Below are 22,008 nucleotides of genomic sequence, written 5' to 3' on the forward strand. Positions count from 1 at the left end.
TTCCTGTTCAAAGCGGGCCAATAATTCGGCATAGTAAAGACTTGTGATGCCTTTTTCTAGGTCTTCGATTGAGATCAGACCTTGTAAAACCCAGAAAACAGTGGCCATTACCTTTCCGCTGTACAGCTCGTATAACTCCTAATTAAATCTTCTCCGCCAGATGTTACTTTGCCTGTCGAAATAAACCGGACCATAGATCGGACGCAGAACCTTCCTCTCGAAGATAGCAAGAGGTCCTTCATCCGCCTGGGAGAGGGACCATGTTTCTCCACCATTCAGCAAGACTGGGATGATTGAAGTTTTGTGCAGTGTCTCTTTGGTACTTTGCGATAGGGCCTTATTCATCAACTGCTTACTTAGGCCAAAGAAACAGAGATTAGCAAGGCTAATTCTGCGTTTGATATCCGCGATTTTGTCATTTGCAGAATTTACAGCAGTGCCCAGATAAACAAATTTGTTTACCACCTCGAAGTTGTGCCTGTCAATTGTCACATTTTGAAGAAGTCTATACAGTAAATACTTCGTTTTGTCCTCGTTAATGTCAAGACCCATTTTCTTCGCCTCAGACTCGACATTGGAGAAAGCACCCGTCATCGCATATCCAATATATTATGTGGATTTTTGAAAGATGGTGCCACTTGTATTGGCGTTCGTGTTGTGCACCACTCTTTCAAGAACAATATTGAAGCAGCTACATGACAGCGCATCGCCTTGTCGAAGTCCTCTGGTGATTTCGATCGATTCTCTTCCAATTTTGACGCAGCAACTAGCATTTTCCAGCGTCATCCTGATAAGTCATATCAGTTTGGTAGGGATACCAAAACTCAACATGACACGGTAGATGGTAGTTCGTCAGTAAATGGCTTCAGGCGTTCACATAATACGCTGGACAAGATCTTGTACGCGATGTTTAAAAGGCTAATACCTCTGTAGTTAGCTTTCTTACGACCAAATTTTAGTAACTAAATGGTGCATGCTCCTTACCAGATCTGCTCCAGCGTACTTAAAAAGCTCCGCCAGCAGACCGTCATCACCGGCCGTTTTGTTCAACTTCAGCCTAATGACGGCTAGTTTGATCTCACTCTGGTCGGGTGGGTGGAACTCTAGATCGTCAACCAAATGGATTTGACGTGGCTGTTCATCACCATTAAGCAGCTGGTTGAAATGATCTCCCCTCCTTATCTTTGCAGGCTCTAAGGCGGCTGGTGAATCCCGTTGTTTTCTTTTTGACTCTTCTATAAAACCCCGCACCTGTTTCCTGTTCAAACATAACTGGATCTCCTTGACTTCACTCTGCTCAAGGGCTTTTTTCTTACTTCTCAGCAAGCGGTTCCCATCCCTTCTCTTATCGACGTAGACCTGGCGGGAAGATCGTGTCATCCTTTGCTGCCACAATCTGTATGCCTCCGTTTTGGCTTTGTTTGCCTGAGCACATTCAAAATCAAACCTTGGTGTCGGCTGTGAAAAACCTAGCATCATTCCTGATGGATTGTTTGCAAAGCTGCCAGTGGGTCTTGGTTGCATGTTCGATCATCGGGGGACCGCCAAGTACCTTTGTGGATATCTGAGCGAGGGAATCTGGTGCTACTCAACACCAGGTTTTTCTCAGCTAAGATGTCGATAAGTCTGAGTCCGTTACCAGATGGGATGTCGTGTAGGCGATTTACCAATTTTGAAATTTCGATTGTAGTAGTCTAAGAAAATGTTCTATACGTTAGTAAATTACACTTGTGATAGTGGCGCCGACTGCAGGACCACCCTCGTATGTTTTATTTTGTATTTATCGGTAGTAACATTTTCTTTCTTAATCATCGATAACTTACACACACATTCAGATGGAAACGGTTGATATATTTCCTTCTTCCATTAGAAAGCAAAGGGCTTGAAGTCAGCACTTATCTATTTAACAAATCGGTGTTTGTTGAGGTCCTTGATATTTGACTCATGTTTTTTGAACGGAAATAGGCAATATGGAATATTTCACTATTTGACCGCCATGAATTAGAACCTTTTAGACCGAAGCTGGCAATGGGTACCAAGGATACTCTGCAACGATTTCTCGGGCTGTTTCTTGAGTGTATTCCTGAAAAGTTTCGGCATTTATTGAAAAACAGCTTGCTAAAGTTTTAAAAATGACAGCACATCTTTCGATAATCGACTGTTTTACTCCAGTCATTTGAGAAGGTACAGATGGGTTTGAGAACAATCTGCGGGAAGTATTTCCATTGTTTGATTTCTCTAAACCTTGTTTCGGCTTGTCGACTATCAACACAATTTTTCTAAATTCTACTTGGATACGTTTTGTGTCCATAAGATGTTTCTCATTACTACCTGTACACCATTTTTTAAAATCCAACCTATAGGCTAAATAGATAAAGAACTTAAAAAACCTGGAGTGGAGTTACGCCAAAGTCTGGGTAATTTGCATTTGTGGTTCTTTCTAAGGAGCTTCGAATGTCATTCATACAACTTGGTTTTCCTCCACGAAATAAAATACTTGTTGTGAAGCCTAGTCACATCAAGGCATTGCATATTTTACCGTCAATTTAAGTATATGCTTTACGCTGATAAAACGGTCCAACATATGTATAATTGTTTCATTGAGTCCGTTTATACAACTCTGCTCAAGTCAGCCATGTCTTTTTTTAATTGAAAAGGTATGGGTTGGCAGTATCGAGTTGATACTGATCGAGGATTTCGACTTACAATTTTAATTTCATATTCAGAGCCTTCTTGCGAATCGCTGAATTTGCTATACATTCGGACTGTCCACTGCTTCCATCAAATCCCCATTCGCCGATTAGAGTTGGATTGTCTAAATCAAGAGTTGATGTAGCCAGAGTGAAGTTATATTCTTCCAAACGACGAACACAACACGTGGTTCTATTCAGACATACGACACTAATATATTGGAGACGGAATTTATCCGTTGGAGCAAACACGAAACATTTTTACTATTAACACAGTTAAACAATTAAGGGACTAGTTTTACAATATCACACAAAACTTTGTTTTTAATTATTTTTATTGCGAAAATAACAATCAAAATTTCCAAAAATTTCTCATTGGGGTTCTACGATGCGTTCAGGTGTATGTTTAACGAGTTCTTCAGGCGAAACATCAGCTAATAAATCCGATATTTGTATTGTTCGAAGTCCTAGCTAACATTCTTGCTTCTTTTTAAGAACCTTTACATAGCTTGGAGAAACATCGGGTTTAGTTTTTTGGTTTACCAAGTTTTTGATACGATTTGGTCCTGATATTTTGACAATTTTGCCTCAGCCAAAAGCCTTAAACCATTATTTGAATCAAGTTGTTTAATTGGACCATTATCTTTGGATTGATATTTTTTTTAAGCACAAGCGATATCTTCATCGATGACGTTAACTATCTCTGTAATAAGTCTAATCTTGGTTCTAGACGAGCTTTCCAGAAATGGCTTTTTTGGTCTGCCTTGACATGTTTGCGTATTATTCACATCTACTCGGTCTTGTTCAGAACTTAAATATTAATCAAAATCAAGCCAGGCACTGTTTTAAGCTAAAAGCATGTTATTTTTTCTCTGAACAAGCTCCAACCAGAGATTTCCAGAATTTACTATTCTTCTCCTAAATCATCGATTTTATAATTTTTTTTTTATAAATATTGTCCATGTTTCGTAAGTTCTTTCAGCATAAAAATATCGATTCGCTTGATCATATTGCTTCAATCTAAAGAAGTGGAAATCAGTGTTTTAATTCTGGTACAAATTTTAAGGTTTTCGCCAATTTGAGCTAAAAAAGGCATACATATTCTGAAAGAAGAAATATTGATATACATTTTGATTTATAGGCACTTGATGTGTTTTTCTTTAGAACTGACTTTTGGGCTATTTGAGGAATCACTGTGCGTGCCGCCGGTTTGTTGACCTAACCAAATGATGTTTTTCATTGAGGTTTTGAATATTGCTTAAAGGACGTGTTAACATTTCTACTAAAATATTTCTGGTTTACAGAATTTCACAATTTTGTTCTCATTTTTATTGCGCCGCAGTTACCTGCCCTTCCAGGCCGGTGTCTTTTGTGTAAATCCGGGTCTGCTTATCCTGGGTGCAAACTTTGTTGCTGAATAATTGTTGGGGATCTTAATTAACTGTGAATAAGTTTTAGTGCTCCATTGAAGTGCATCCTGCCATAATAAGTGTGCAACAGACAAAAAAAACAAGTGTTTACGACATAGGAATTAAGAAACTACTCGTATAATAATAATCAAAGTTGAGCATCAGGAAGATAAGTCTCTGAGGGCAAAGTATAGAAGTAGAGTAGATAATAAACTTTAAACTTTATTTTTTCTTATATATTAATTTCTAAGATGAATTCTGAGGGGTTCCTTTAAAAGCACTGCAATATCAATTTCAGGGTAATAGTCTTTGCTAATTGTTCAACTGATTAACATAATATTAACGGGGAGTTTCTTTTTTTTTCGATAAAAGTAAGTGTTTTCTTTTCAAAGTGAAATCAGTTTAAAGTAAAATTGAAAAAAAAAATATTAAATTAGGTTTCAAAATTATCACTTTAATGAGTTTTGATTATTAAAATGCATTCAATTGAATATCTATTGTCTAAATCCATCACTTGGAATTTAAATGTTAATAAGATATATAAGTTAGTTAAAATTCCTCATTCCAATAGAATGTATCTTTACAAATCAGACACATAATTTGAAAACCGCACATATCAACACAACGTTGGTATCTTGTTTTACTAATTAAGGATAGAATTTTCAAATCGGCAATCAAAATCAAATCATTTCCGGAAATTCGTTACTTTAAACATAATTTAATTGTGTTTTCTTTTTTTTTTTGAGAAATAAATTAATGTTGACATTGAGTATTTAAAGCGGCCCATAGACACCACACTTGTGGTCACACTTTTTTAGGTGTGCAGAAATGTTTGCTCTTTGTGGGCTGGAGCAGACAAAGATTTTCGGTGTCATACACGGTGCATATACAATCAAAAGCTTTTGATTTTTCTGTGTTGGCATCTTAATCGATGTGATGTGTATGGGGCGAGGACGCGCGCATATGTGCAAATTAACTATTCAGTTGCATCTAAGTTGAGTGTGGTGCGTAGCAAGTTGTTTTATTAAAAACTTAAACGTCATCCATTCTGACCTTTCCTCTTTGAGATCTCTTTCACAACAAAACGATTTAATGTGGCAGAATGCCGCACGGGTGTCAGTACACCGTTGTGCACACAAGTGTGGTTTGTACTGGCCGCTTAGTGTAATTTGAAAGTATAGAGTTACAATCAAATGAAAATTTGTCAAAGAAGGCCAATATAAGTCAAGATTTTTAACTTCAAGCGTAGTGAGTTATATAAGGTTCTTTAGAAACAAATTTCAAAATATGTAGATATGAAAACTTTTAAGAAGTTTTGAAAATAGAATTCTGTAGAGAAAAGGTTATGGGACGTTTTCTTTCATGAAGACAGAGTAATCAATTTCCGTGTAAAACTTTTGAACAGTAAATGTAGTTTTATAGTTCCATAGATATTCAATTGTTATTTTTTTTTACGCTGAAACTGTTGTAGAATTTTAACTCATGCTTACTTTTTATATGAAATTAAAAGATAAAACATATTTAGTATTTGTTGACACATAGCAGCTTTCATTTATAAGAAATCGGTTACAATACATTACTTAGTTTAAAGTATGATGAAGTATTAAAAATATAGATTTTCGCGTACTATTCTGAACTAGTTATTATTTGTAAATTTAAATTGAAGGCATTTAGCCAAAAAAGATAAAAACAATTACAAGTAATTTGTATTGCTAAATTTCTGAAATGAAAAATTCTAACGCGGATAAAACTGTTTTCAGTTTATATTGAAATATATAACTGGACAACTGGTTAATGCTGTCGGGCATGCAGCATCGTCCTGCTGAAACCACACGTTGTCTAGGTCCACATGGTTCAATTTAGGCCATAAGAAATTAGTTTGTGGCACTCGGTATTAACGTTGACCGCCTTACTAACGTCGTTTTCAAATCAGTACGGACCAATTACGCCGACGGCCCAAAATCACGAAATACACACCAAACGGTAACTTTCTGAGGATGCATTATCTCCTGGTGAACCTCGCGTGGGTTGGTGTCGTCCCGAATACGGAAATTTTGCTTGTTAGCACAGCCATTCATCCAAAAATGCGCCTCGTCATTAAAGATGATTTTTCGGCCATAATTGGGGTCTCCTTCCGAACGATTTAATGCCCAGTCAGCGAACAAACGTCATTGTCTATGGTCATGAAGTTTGAGCTTCTGGGTCAGTTCGATCTTGTACGGGTGTATGCCCAAGTTCCAACGCGAATACGCCAAGTTTAAGTCTGCGAAAGTCCGAGTTTTTGTGCACGGCGAGGAATAGAGTGCTTCGGGTTCTGATGTACACTTTCACGGAACGTGGTGATCTTCTCGGTCGATCTTGCGTTCCTTGAAAGTACGAGCTGATTGTTTACTGAACCGGTCGTCTCAAATTTGGCCGCAAAACGTTGCAGAGTCGACTGTAAAGGGCCACCACGTCTACCGTAAAATAGGACGAAGCAAAAGATTGAACAGATGTCTCCAAAACAACGTGGCTGCCACGGGACACCAAAAAACCCTTTGAAAAGCCTTCAATACCCGTAAATTGGTTTATTTTTCTAGAAATTATAATATTTACAATAGTGTGAATTCTCGTTTTTGTTTCACTTACATCCAATTTCTTCACAAAGTTCTAGCCGTAAAAACTCGGTTAAAGTAAAAATTAGAAATCGATCGAGATCTAACTCATTTATTCAAGTCGCTTTAAGCCCTTGAGAACTTGAATTTAGAATTTGGTTTGATTTAAAACTCCGATAAATTGGGAGTCTAGTTCGTTCGAAAATTTGGTTTAATTGAAACACAATTTCCTCAACAAACAAAAGCGAACATTTTTTAGTTATGTATTCCATGTGCACACATTTTTGAAATTGGTTTATTGAGTTTCTGTATAACTTTGTAAAAATATCAAATTTTTCGTGATTGGCTCTTCCATGATTATAGCGACTAAACTAATATTTTATTTGAAGAAACGCGCTACAATTAATAATTGAGACAACATCCATTTTTTTTCGATGATTTCGTCTGACAAAAATAATGTATGGAGATGCTTCATTTAGTCATTTACATCATCCACATCCAAGGTAACGAATAAATTGATTTAATTTGATAGCCGCATTCCAAAACTCAAATTATTTTGTTGTCAGCTCATTTTGCAGCTTTCGTCTTTGCTGATGTTCAGACATTTTTTTTGCACTGTCCAGGCGGAAAGACGTCAATCTGAGCTCATGGAATTCAGCAAGTCGAACAACTTTTGCTGTTACTGATTCTTTTTATAAAGAAGAAGTTATTTCAATAGTTAAAGCGGAGCTTTGAATTAGCTTTTAGAGCTTTTGGGCCCATTATATCTTCTTTAGATATAAATGGTCGTATGTTTAAGATTATTAGTTCACCATGGAAACGCATACAAACGCCATAAACACTTTTTATCTGCAATACTTCACCGGTCATGTCCGTTTCAAAATTTCTGGGTGAATTTTCTGGTCCACCGCCAGTTCGTATTCTGTCAACTGAGATATACTGGCGCAATGCAGACGTTTTTTTTGTATGTCACCCGACGTCTTACTCTTTCCTTTATAAACCTTTGGTTCCTCCATTTGTTTCCTTATTCAAAATTCCTTGAGACCCAAACTTTACCGGAAGTTTACCAAGTTTTCCGTTTTTCAAGTTTCCGTATCTTAATTTTGTTCCAATTTACCTAAAACCAATTTTTATTATGTTAATTTAAAAATAAATTGATTTAAGTTAAAATTGAAAAAAAAAATAAGTCCGTAAAGCTTTTCCAGCTTTCACAATCGAATTTCGAAATTCTAATGATGCAGAAATTAAGGGCTCTTTTTGTGTCAATTTAGTGCTCTAATCCCGACTTGACGAAATGGGAACTTCAAAAATGGAAAACATTGCAGAATTCAAACAACATTTTTTGTAATGTCAAGCAAAATGAAGGGGTGTCTGGAAAGCAAGAATATATTCCGTAGAACTTAAAAAAAACTGGATCCATGTCTTTAAAACTCAGAGAGACAGATTTTAACTTCAGTTCCATACAAATTATTTTAAATGAAGATATTTCCGAGTTCTTAATATTTTAAAAACTAAATTTCAAGTATAAACCAAGAGTTAGTAGATCGAGATTTAAAATGTTTTTAGAACTTTGTGAAGGAATTAGCCGTTAAAGTTTTCATTAAAATAATTTAAATATATCAAAAATCCAAAAAGATAGGGTTTTCACTAATTTCTTTCTAATTTAAAATACTCATTTTTTTAGGTGGTTAACTATATTTTCTACAAAGCTTTTAATAAAACATTTTTTGATTCAAGCGTAGAGTAATTTGTGGTATGGTCCAATTTCGAGAATACTTAAGTTCTTCGAACCGACCAAAGCCGTAGTATAATCATTGAATAAAGCAATTTCAAGGTTTGATGGCGGGTTGTACTCTGAACGACTGAAATTAAGTCTATCATTTCATCGTTGTTGCGTGTTTCAGGAGGAACTTTTGACGATAAAAGAAGGTTTGTCTTAGCTTAAAGAAAACGTCATATCAACATGATATACTTACTTTCTCTGATAGTCAGGCCGCTATCAAATCTCTGGACTTTTTCTACGAAATCTATCAAAATTCATAACTGTCGATCATCTCTAATGGAGATGGCACAATATTTTAATATTCACTTTTGCTGGGTGCCGGAAATTGAAAGGCAGATGAACTCGGCAGAAATGGTAGAGTAGAACCAATGTTACTACGTTTTGCTAATGCTGGCATACCAATCGCTACATGTAAACTATTTCCAGTGCAAGACGCTATCAAAAAAGCAAACATCAGGTGGAATAGCATCACCACATGTCAGGGCTCGAAAAACATCTGGCCTACGCTAGATTTAATGCGTTTAAGGCTCTTGCTATCTCTAAGCAGATCACATATAAGCTCGATAATTGTTGTCACAACAGGGCACTGTCAAATAGAAAAGCATGCCACGCAGCTAGGCGTATTCTGAAATTACTTTCGCAGAAGCTGTATATATGAAGAAGAGGAGGCAACAGTTCTTCACCTACTCTGTACATGCCCTGCTCTAGCTCAAAAACGAAAGAGAATTCCTCTATAACGATCTTGACGATCTCAATCATATTAACATAATCAGTCTTTCACGTTTCGTAAGGGATTCATGTGGTATCACAATTAGCCATTAAACTGGCCAAAGTGTCTCCTACTGTACTACGGACAGTCACTTTAACCAAACCTACAATTACCTTACTTTTATTGAATGGTCTGATAAAACAATTTTAGAGAAAATATCCTACATATTTCACAGACGTTCCAAAATTATCTTAGTATTAATTTTATGAAAAACATCTCTGTCACCATAAACTTGATAAACTTAAAATAATTTTAAAAAAATTGTAATGGGTGATTTTTTAAAAGCTATAGGAAAGTTAAAAAACACATACATACAATTCAGAAGAATGCATGACATCTTTCTTTTAATCGATAGTACGGTCCATATAATTTAATGTTTGAAGATTATTTCATTTAAATGGTGACCTTAACTGCGCCTCAAATGGTCCATCCGCTTAGTCCAATTTTGGCATACTCTTTCCAACATTTCGGTCGGTATCTCACGAATAAATGCTTCAATGTTGGCTTCTCTGTATAGACATGAGCTTTGACATAGCCCCACAAGAAATGGTCTAAAGGCTTAAAATCGCACGATCTAGGCAAGTAATTGACCGGTCCCGAACGTGAAATAAAATGTTCATCGAACTCGCCTCTCAAAAAATCCATTGTTGCTGTGTAGCATGTGGCACCGTCTAGTTGAAATCATATGTCAAGCTAATCAAGCTCTTTCATTTTCTTCTAAAAAAAGAATATTATCTCACGGTAGCGCTCACCATTTACAGTTCTGTTACGATTCGCATCATCTTTGAAGAAGTACGTTCCAATGATGCCTCCACCCCATAAACCTCACCAAACTCTGACTTTTGCTAGATGCAATGCTTCTGACCGATATCCACTCCAAAATCGACAATTCTGCTTAGTATAGCCGCTTCTGTGGGTCGATTAAACTGACTATAAAATGGAAGAAGCGCGCGATGAACTTTCTTAAGAGAGCACGAATTTTGATAATAAAGTTCAATAATTTACAAGTGTTGTCCGTTTGTAAGACGATTCATGGTTGAATTATAGACCAAACTGAAGATGTTTGATAGTAAAACAAAACACGAAACGTTCTTCAGCTGTTTAAAGCAGTGTTGCCAAAAAGATAATAGTTAAAAAATCACCCTTTATTCAATTTATTCTTTTGTTTATAACTCAATGGAGGTATAAAATGTTTGCTCTCAATTTGCAAATCATAAATTTGAACACATGTCAGTTTTCAATTTACACTTAAATACCAAAATATAAGTGTTAAATATAAATGTCCACTCAATAAAGACACTTCATCAAAATATATACATATCTACATTTTTATACACATTCAAAAAGAAAGAACATAAAAAGATACATATTCATAGATAGGTAATTCACTTTTGAGTTGATTTGGCTCGTGTAATAAATTTCTCTCACAAAATTTCAAAAGTCAAGTGATTTATCATTAAAATCTGTACTCTAAATAAGACGCACATCTCTCAATCAGCTGTTAATTGCACTGATGGTGCATCTTGACCCAATTCTTCCTCAAAATAATTGTATCTATAATTATTTATGAAATACGTACATTTTCTTATGTTTGCATCTTTGTGTAAAATGCAAAGTGATGCATATTAATTTTAAATACAGACAAAAAAAAGAAAATATTTTTAATTTTCGAATTTTTATTTTGTTCAATGATTAAAAGAAAAAAAAATATAAGAGAATACAAATCCTAAAAATAAATCGAAATTAAATAGCTGTACTCTTATAAATTAGTTAAAAACAAGAAGAATAAATACACATTAATATACATACCAGATTTATTTTCGAAAACACAAATTGAATTTTTGAGTTTGAGATGAATGTTTTGTTTTAATTCTTTTTCTTTTCTTGTTTTTAAAATTTAATTTCATTTTCTAGAATTTGAGAAAACTATGCGCACACGTTTACTTTTGTTTAAATAAACAAAAAAAAAAAATGTTTAAATGAAGATAGAAAACATACTTATTCGGAGGCGGGCGGGCGGCGCGAGACCGACGACGGCGACGATGAACAGCTCGACGGCAGCGGCCGGTTGCGCCGCCTGGGCTGTGGGTGATTCCAGTTGTGTTTTTAAACTAGATCAAACGTATAAGCAAAATGATCATCATAATAATGATGATATTTAAAACAATTTAGTGCATTTTTCCAATTAATAAATTTGCTTCATACATGTCAACAAAATGTCCTTATTTGCATCACAAAAACACAACATGTCCTTTTTTGTAACACAATTCAAGACTTTTAAAATTGTGTGTCGAAGTCGAAGCGTGCCAAAAATAATTAGAATATTTTAATGAAACTTGTATTATAAAGTGTAATCTTTTAATTCTTGAGTATTAACATTAAGGTGGTTCTTATGATGAAGGCCTCATTGTTTTGATTTTGACGAAAAAGCTATACATTTTAAAATAAATAAAAAATGGCTTCAGAATTTGATTAAGAGAAGCATGCTTTAAATTTGTTTATATTGGAAGTAAATGTTGTTGATGCTATTGTCAATAAGTTTGATTTGACATTTGACAAAAAAATAGATTGCCATTTTAAGACTTTTCCAAATAATTGTAATCATAATAGCACCTAGGCGCTTAAGTCTACTAGTTCAGTAATGATTCCAAACAATTATCACATTAACTTGATAGTTATTTAGATTTATTTATTTATTTAACTTACGAGTAAGAAGCTCCACAGATTACTTTAGAATTATTTAGTAAATAAAGTTAACATTAAACAATAACGAAATTACATTCTTATAAATAAGTACAATAAATCATTTTTTAATTTTATTCTGGAAAATGAAAGATCAAGACGTCCGGTCCATTTATTTCAATGAACTCCCTAACTGACTTTGAAATTGGTTTATTCATTCCGTACTTTATTCTAGTTCTAGGTTGAAAAAGAAGGTGTCTTTCCCTCAATGGTCTTGTTATAGCATAAATAAAAATTAAAGACAGTAATGTAGAGCATTTAATATGGTAGCACATAATATCACGCACAAAAATTATAATATGAATAGTTCTACGAGATTTGAGCATCTGCAGACCTAGAAGGCTTTGCCTGGCTAGGGAGTTTGGACAGAAATTCCAATGGATTTTATAAAAAACATACCTTGTAAAACGATTTTGGATCTTTTGAATTCTATCGGAGAATAGTTGTTGGTGAGGGTTCCAGATGACATCAGCATATTCCAAAATAGATCTTACCAAAGTAGTATAGAATGCAACAAAGGTGTAGGGGTCGGAAAAATGAGTTGAATTTCTTTTTATAAATCCTAACATTGAGTTAGCTTTGGCGACGATGGCATCAACATGATAAACAAAAGAACATTTGTGATCGAATGTAACCCCTAGATCTTTAACTTTAAAAGTTTTGGATCCCAGAGTATAAGGAAACTCGTAAATAAAATGTTTCTTGGAGATAGAAATAACAAAGCATTTTTTAAAGTTAAGGTTAAGGCTGTTTGACTTACACCAACAGGGTAAGTTGTCTAAATCCATTTGAAGTTTAATGCAGTCGTAGTCGCTTGTTACTTTCAAAAAAGTTTGAGGTCATCAGCATATAAACGGTGATTTTTTAAGAGCTTGAGAACTTTAAAAAAAAAAAACGCATAATCGATTCTTTATTTGAAACGTTAGATTGGTCCATGACATTTACTTTTTGAAGATAATTTTATTTAAATGTTGACCGCGGCTGCGTCTTAGGTGGTCCATTCGGAAAGTCCAATTTTGGGTAACTTTTTCGAGCATTTCGGCCGGAATAGCCCGAATTTCTTCGGAAATGTTGTCTTCCAAAGCTGGAATAGTTGCTGGCTTATTTGTGTAGACTTTAGACTTGACGTAGCCCCACAAAAAATAGTCTAAAGGCGTCAAATCGCATGATCTTGGTGGATAACTTACCGGTCCATTCCTTGAGATGAATTGTTCTCCGAAGTTTTCCCTCAAAATGGCCATAGAATCGCGAGCTGTGTGGCATGTAGCGCCATCTTGTTGAAACCACAAGTCGACCAAGTTCAGTTCTTCCATTTTTGGCAACAAAAACTTTGTTAGCATTAAACGATAGCGATCGCCATTCACCGTAACGTTGCGTCCAACAGCATCTTTGAAAAAATACGGTCCAATGATTCCACCAGCGTACAAACCACACCAAACAGTGCATTTTTCGGGATGCATGGGCAGTTCTTGAACGGCTTCTGGTTGCTCTTCACTCCAAATGCGGCAATTTTGCTTATTTACGTAGCCATTCAACCAGAAATGAGCCTCATCGCTGAACAAATTTTGTCGATAAAAAAGCTGATTTTCTGCCAACTTTTCTAGGGCCCATTCACTGAAAATTCGACGTTGTGGCAGATCGTTCGGCTTCAGTTCTTGCACGAGCTGTATTTTATACGGTTTTACACCAAGATCTTTGCGTAAAATCTTCCATGTGGTCGAATCTCTTCTGTACGCACTGTACGCATTCGTGTGGTTGGTTTAATGTCCAATAAAGTAAACTGAGTGCGAAACTTGGTCACAATCGCAATAATTGTTTGCTCACTTGGTCGATTATGTAGACCATAAATCGGACGTAAAGCGCGAAACACATTTCGAACCGAACACTGAATTTGGTAATAAAATTCAATGATTTGCAAGCGTTGCTCGTTAGTAAGTCTATTCATGATGAAATGATGTCATAGCATACTGAGCATCTTTCTCTTTGACACCATGTCTGAAATCCCGCGTGATCTGTCAAATACTAATGCATGAAAATCCTAACCTCAAAAAAATCACCCTTTATTAAACATTGGCTAAAATTAATATGGTTGACAATATCATCAATAAATATTATAAACAGCTAAGGACCAAGATGACTACCTTGAGGGACACCTGAAGTACATTTTATAGGCCTTGCACTCTACTAATTAGGAATGAGCCGATCCACTGAAGTAGACTCGAGTGTATGTCGAATACTTGAAGCAATATATTGTGACATACAGAATAGAAGGCTTTGCTGAAGTCAGTATAAATAGCATCAACTTGGCTTGGGGTTTCAATAGATTTTTCCAGAGATAAATCCATGTTGGGCACACTAACATGTTCCTTCACAAGAAAATCAAGTTTTATTTTAATTTAACTTTCTTAAAGTTTAGGAATGACAGATAACTTACAAATTCCCCTATAGTTTTCAACGTTGTTTTTAGAGCCCGATTTAAAAATTAAAATTAAGAAAGATGATTTCCATTCGTTCAGAGATATTCCGGAAGACAAAGAACGGTTAAAAATCGTTTAAGACAATTGCAAGAATGCCATCCACACCAGGTTTAGCGTTGTGTTTGAGACTTTGTAATCCTTCTAAAACATCCGCAAAATTAAGCTGTATGAACCCAATATCAACTTTGGGCTGATCATGAGAAGGAATGAAAGTATATCGCTAAGCGTTAGAGTATACGGATTCAAGAAACTGAGCAAAAAGTTCAAGTGTCTTACTAACCTCAGTAGATTTTTCACCTTTAAAATTCATAGATGGGGATCCCAATTGATTTCCGTTTAGAATTATTAAAAGACCAGAATCGCTTTGGGTCGCATTTTAAGTTCACTTCAGCGTTCATGACATAATTTTTGTGGAGAATTTACTGAGAACAATTAATTCTTTACGAAGCTTACAAAATTGAGTTTTATCTTTCAAATCGTTGGGTTTCTTAAACCTGGCAAAAGATTTGTTTTTAGGTTTTTAAGGTGAGCCAGCCTCCTATTATACCACGGAGATTCCAAAAACTATACCACCACCACAATCTTCTCCAGTAAAACAACGATCCTTGAGAAAGGTGATGTAAGAGTTTCAAAAATTTCAGAATCAGAGATTCCACTCCAAAGCCAGGATTCCACAATAATTATTATATCATAGTCGTCAAGACTAGATGCAAGGTATAAAGCAGGTAGTTTAGTTCGAACCCCTCTGGATTTATGGTAGTACATCATTAATTATAGTTTTATTTGATCCCCATCAATGGTATGTTTTTTGGAATGTGTTCAAATTTCCGAATTTTGATCCTGCAAGGCCAAATGATGGTTTGAATATAGAATTAGCAAACTCAGCATTAACTCCAATTTTGAAAGAAATAAATCTTAGATTTGATTCACATTCAGTTTTTAGTATTTTATAGCATTTAAATAGTGACGGATTAGCGTCTAAGTTTGAAGATAAAAAGTTTATAATGAATTCGGTGGATGTCGAAAAAGAATACTTAGACTTTTCATAAAGGGTCCGCCAATAACTTCTTTTTTTTTAAATGCTTTAAAATCATCGAGTGCAGCTTGGGCGTGGCACGTACCGCAGCGCCGGCCGTCCTGTTGAAACCAATATCCCCCTCTTCAATTTTTGTGAATAAAAATTCGTTCAACATGACCATTGACTGTAACGCACACTCCGCGCTCATTTTCGATGAAAAATGGCCCAATTATACCTCTGGACCAAATTCCGCACCAAATTGTGACTCGTTTTGGGTGTAACGGATATTTAATTATGCGTTCGGGTTTTCTGTGCCTAAATGCGACAATTTTGCTTGTTTACATACCCGCTCAAAATGTACTTCATCTGAAAAGATAATTTTTTTTGGCAAAATCGGCATCTTCTTTAAGCGTTGTTCCCAGCATTGTTCAAGCGTATACACAACCATATTCGTTCAGCGGAAGGATAGAACTTATTATCTGTAATATCAGACATGACCTAGTGCTACCATTTACGAAATAAGCACTAGATAAAAAGAAAACGTTACATGGCGTTTGACACATTCACAAAGTTTCCATTGATTTTTAAAGAAGGACAATTTTACTTTTAAAATTTTGGAAGAAAACATCTTTAAGATTTTTTACCAACAGCTTAGACATTCTTTTTGTAAAGATCCATCAAGAGTTATTGTTAAATTCAAATTAATTTTAGCTCAATTAAGTCCAAGTGCGTTGTGTGCTTTTGAGTTACTTAGACTGCCCATTTAATAGTCGGGCGTAAGAAATTATCAGCGGCACAATTTCCGACTCATATACAAAATTTCTTCAATTGATGCGACATCAAATTTTCTTTTGTTTATTACTAACTAGCTGACCCGGTAGTCATTTTTCTGCCCTTTCAGATGAATCTATTTGAAATAATTACTAATCTTATGCAAAATGTGTGTTTGGATACATGCATTACGTTTATTTTAATTTAAATAATTTAAATAAAACTAATAAAAAAACAGAGTTATGTTTACCCGTGTTCTTACTATATTTTGTATTTTATTAAATTTATTACATTTGAAACCATCCATCATCGATTTTTGAATTAAGTTTTAAGACGCATTACAAAAATTCTAAAAATCAGACACCGTTGGTTTATATTTATCAACCCCCTAGCCTGAATGGTATCCCCGCTATTGGTTTGAAGAGGTGTTTTTCAACGCTGGCAAAACCACTGCGTAAGCTTTTTCATCTGTCCTACTCCTCAGGTATCGTTCCGAGCGGATGGAAAAGAGCATTTGTCTCGTCCATCCACAAAAAAGACGAATCTTCCCCACTTTCTAATCACCGATCGATTGTAATACCGTCACTTCTTTCCAATGTCATGGAAAAGCTGATTAATTTTCAGCTCAAGAATCTTGAAGACCGAAAGCTTCTTAATGACTGACAGTACGATTTTCGCAGGAATAGCTCCACTGGTGATCTCATGGTTCATCTCAACCGACCAGTGAACCAAATCTTTACATCGTTTTAGATAAAATAAAATTATTGTTATTTCAAAAGCATTTAATAAGGTTAGGCATCAGGCTCTTGTATCGAAAATGCGTGATTTCGGTTTCCATGAATCCCTCCTTCATTGAATTAGTAATTACCTTTCAGATCGTTCATTACAAATAGTATTGCAAGAGTTCCAGTCTAAGAACAACAGAATATATGCTGGTGTACCCCAGGGCTCTGTTTTATCTCCAACATCTTTATAATTATTAATAATGACCTCCTGTTTGCGTTTTCTAATGAACTACAATGTTTTTTGCTGACAATAGTACTCTAAGCTTTTCATAGTCGTTCCCAAATTCACATCCCGCTTCTTTTGATGTTGAACTGCAGGGGAAAAAATGATAAGCTCATTAAATTCCGACCTAAACAACATTGTGAAATGAGGAAGTAAAAAATAAAATTAATAAATTAGGTGGCGCAACAGTCCGTAGAGAACCAGTGCCTAGTGACTACAACTCTCACCCATTCCTGTGTACTGTTGTCAGGAATGGAAGAGACCACAGTTTATATGCCGAATCCGAACGGCTAATTTGAGAAAGCACTTTTTCATGACAAGAATTACTCTTGGAGAATTTGTCAATTCCTCGCAGGAGGCAGTACCCGTGAAAAAAGTTAGGTGGCACAGGCAGGAATCAAACCCAAGACCTCACGCATGACAGTCATGCCACGAGGAAGTAAAAACAGCATCAATGAGACTGAACACGATATTCTAGGTATGTGTTTCACCAACCACCTCTTGATGAATGATAACACATGAATGATATCGCCAAAAACGCCGCAAGGTGATTCTGTTTTCTAAGGCGATGGAAGAAACTTGTCTCCCTCTATGATCTAGCTGTTATCTACAAGATAATATACGTCCAAAGCTTAAGTGTAACTCCCATCTTTGGCTTGGTGCTCCAGTAACTTATGTAAGCATCTTGGAGAGTATTGGACGTAAATCGTTTAAACTGATTCGTGATAACATCATTTTTGATTCCTTTACGTCGCTTGAAAATAGTCGTAAAGTTTCTTGGCCTACACTTTTTTACTTAAACGGTTTATGCTCTTTTAGAGAAACAGACAGGAATTCTCTTCAGTATACCTTCAAGCCTAACTTCGGTCGTACTGTCAAGTACAGTGATTCGTTTAATTAACCTTTCTGCGAGAATGACGAATGCATATTGCATAATCCCACTCTGTCATTGCAATATTCAGAAATTTAAAACCAATGTTCACCGACACCTCCTTTCAAATCCTCTCTCCCTTGTATATAAAGCCGTTCAATTTCTTCCATTAACTATTTGAAGAACTTTGTTCGTTGTATAAATGGCTTCTTCCAAGATATAGTTTTCTCGGTTCGATAAGTATTAGGCAAATTTCTGTGAAGTGCAATTGATCTTTCGGGTGTTCATATTACAAGGATTGAATTGAATGGAGAGGTCTGGTTTGTGTTGTCTTACGCAAAAGCTCTTCTCTTGCTTGTTGATAATTGGTCAACTCCGGAGCTTATATCAAAATAGCTTATAGTATAGGTGAATGACCGCACTACTTCTATGAATGATTCTTATCTATTTTTTTTTCGTCGAGAACATTAAGGATGTTATACATGAAATTTGCTTTCAACTGCAGAGAATTTCCTATTTCTAGAAGTAGAGGACATTTAGCTCTCTCAGTCGGCTCTTTCCACTGTTCAAAACATTATGCATTTTTTTCAAGAACGATTGTTACCACAATCCCAGTTAGTAGTGTAACGTTTATATTAAGAACCTAAAGGATATAATCGAAGTTAAGCTTCAAAGACGTAATGAACATTGATGAGAGCTCTGTCGCAATGTGGAACATTTTACGTGGGTGTCGTCGTTGATTCAAAGAGTTGGTAGTTTGTTCGTAAACTAATGTCTTTGTGTATATTTTAAAGCTGTTTTTGCGTTCTTAAGTTTGTCTTCTAAATGGATATTTAAGTTATTTTTTTACTGTAAGGCCAAGATATTTATAGTGCTCCACTATCGTAACTGGTTCTCTTTCATATATCCATATACAATTCCCGTGACGCTGTATTTTTCCTCTCCCAAATACCATTATTTGGGATTTACTGTCAAGTTTCACATTTTGCAGTATTAATAAAGCTTCGTGATCATCATTTGGAACTTTATTGGTGTAGCCGCTTTTATTCTGAAATTACGCATTTAAATTCTTCCATTCAAATATGAAACTATATTGTTAAATAACGAATGCTTTAATTATAAAATACTCCATCCTCAAAATTCTTTCAAACATAATCTGTCAAAAGTGTGTTATTTTTCTTCAAAACTAGGGTACTACTTTTGTTTTACCCCATTTCAGGATAAACGACAATAAAATATAACCACCCTCAAATTATTTCCTTTGAAACAAACGCATATTTTTTATTAGGAATACAACAAGATTTCCGCTTCTTTGATATGATGATTTAGATTGACATTGATGGATAAGTGCTTTCCTGAAAATCGGTGTATCAATTATATTGAAAAAAATAAACCAACGTTATACTCGTATATTTAAAAATATGCCACTTCAAGCTGTTTTGATGACAAATTTTATTAAAATGAAATATTCTATAAAGTGCTGTTATCAAAAAAAATCATAAATTTAATTTGATTGTCAATTAATTATACAAATATGAATTTAAAAAAACTTAATCGTCCCTCGTTCATATAAATCAGTCTTCCGGTTTCGCCTTATTTAAAAAGACTCTGATGTTATTTTGCATTTTGAATCGTGTCGAACTGACATCACATAACAAAACAAGAGCATTGTTCCTTAAACAAATGTTAAAATGTACAAAAACTAAAAATAAATAAACAATTTTCTTATTTAAAATTATTCGTTTAAATATATTTTTTGAGAATATTCACTTATTTCTGAAGTGATGATAAGATTTTTTTTTAACTATTAATTTAAATCTTTCCACACATTAATTGAATAAATCATTTTTTAAAGTTCTTAAAAATGTATGGTAAGAAAAAACAACATTTATATTTCATTCATAATTTTTCACAATTCGTTTGAAATATAAAAAAATTATGAATCTTTATTAAATCATTTTCAAAAATATAATAATTTACTAACTTTTGTAATTTTTTAAGACGTCATTCGATCTTGAACTCATTTAAGAAAAAATAGTATTAATTGAAATAATTTTGTTTTTAATGAAAATATTAATGCTTCTAACAAAAGTTATTCACACAAGTTAGCAGTGTTAGCAGTAGAAACTTGTTTAAAAAACAAATACAACTTCTGCGGTAGAATCACCGCAGATAAAATGTAAAGTGAAATCCTGGTCCGGATAAAGATTTGACTTTTATAAGACTTTACGTACGTTTGATACCTCCCCGACTTGAATAAAATTGTATATAATATAAATCTTTTAAAACAGGTGGTGTTATTTCACATTCATTCCAAAAAATTATATCGGTATATTCTGTAGCGTTAAATTTTATACTTGGTGGTTTAAATATTCGGTTCGATATATTCTTTTGTCTGGCCTTATAGATCCGTTTTAGAGCAGGTTCTTTGACATAAATCCTTTTGACGAAGAGCATTGCCACTAAAAGGTTCTCGGGGTGCACATAAAAAGCATTTCTTTCAATGACAGCATCGATGATTAATATCAAATTTTGCGGTAACCGTCTTGAGAAAAATATTCAATCAAATATGTGATTGGCCTCATCTATCAATAACGGCTTGTTTTTAACAGAAAACAAAAATCTTGCTAAACTTTGACTATGTATTCTACAAGCAGTTTTAGATTCTCAGATGGAGTACTGGAACCAAGAGTGTCGGATTGCTAATCCGGGAGAGCAGTAACCCGATTTGATAGCTTGACACATTTCAAAGAGATATTTTTGTTCTGTACTCAAATGATCAACGATTTTTTGTTCAATATCAGGTACATTTCCAAAAACAGGTGAAAACTAAGGAACTTTAGTGTTTTCATAATCATTTAGTGCCTTACCAATCGGGCCAGAATTCATCTAAGTTGGTGAAAAGATGTCTTAGTGGCAATTCGTTCGCATTAAGTAAACATGTTGCCCACTGTAATGGTCGACCTAGTTCCATTTAAATGTTGCAAATAACTTCTCCTTTCCAACTCGTATTGGTGGCAGTCCCATCAGTTTGTAAATCAAATCCCTTATATTTAAAAAATCTAAAATTGAATTGCATATCATTTCCGGTACCATGCTTCGGAGTTACGTGACCCAAGAATATTGATTGTGGTTCTGCAAGAATTGAAATATGCTCTTCTGGAACTTATTTTTGATAATGAAGCGCTTCTTTTCTCTCTGAAATAAGAGTCTTATCTTTTCTTCCATAAAAATATATACCTCGAAGTAAGATATCATAATTTTAGTTTGATAAACTGTCTCTTGATTTCAACAATGCTCGATGTATTTTGTTTTTATCAATAACAAGAGTGGTATTATCGGCTTTTATAATTCCAACATCCTGGAGGACTGCTGAAGCCACCGCTGCAGCAGATCGGACAGAAAGGCCGTATCTGTCGCAAACTCTTGCTACAGATGGTAGATCAAGTAAATTGCGCTTACCTGATGATGTTGATGGCTCTGATATATAGACTGTCTCGGATGGTTCCACTGAATTGTTTCTTCTTTCTATAGATTCAACGGACTCTGCTGTATCGACCACATTTAATAAACTTGGTAAGACAGAAAAGGAAACTCTTTGGTGATTTAATGCACAACGTTCTTTTCGCTTTTGAATTCTTAAAGTTTCAACTTTGTCAACAGCTTCGATCACCATTTTGCTATCACTTCTTTGGTCTATTAAAAATGACCTTTCATTAACAGGTACTTTTTTATCCTTTTCACAATGACATTTATCAAATGCATCACACTTACACGATGCAATGTCAAACAATTTTGTACTTAAAAGATTGATAAAGTCTTGCAATTTGCTGTTATAGCTTACATTTTTTTTTCGAATTAGGATATCTTTTAAGA

General features: G+C 34.8%; 1 protein-coding gene across 15 annotated transcripts in view; it reads left to right on the top strand.

Moving 5' to 3' along the window:
- The window catches only part of LOC129953701 (protein lap4), a 448,072-nt gene that overhangs the window by 173,925 nt on the left and 252,139 nt on the right, over positions 1-22,008 (top strand). The window lies entirely within an intron of this gene.

Source organism: Eupeodes corollae, chromosome 1 (assembly GCF_945859685.1).
Source record: "Eupeodes corollae chromosome 1, idEupCoro1.1, whole genome shotgun sequence".
Lineage (NCBI taxonomy): Eukaryota > Metazoa > Arthropoda > Insecta > Diptera > Syrphidae > Eupeodes > Eupeodes corollae.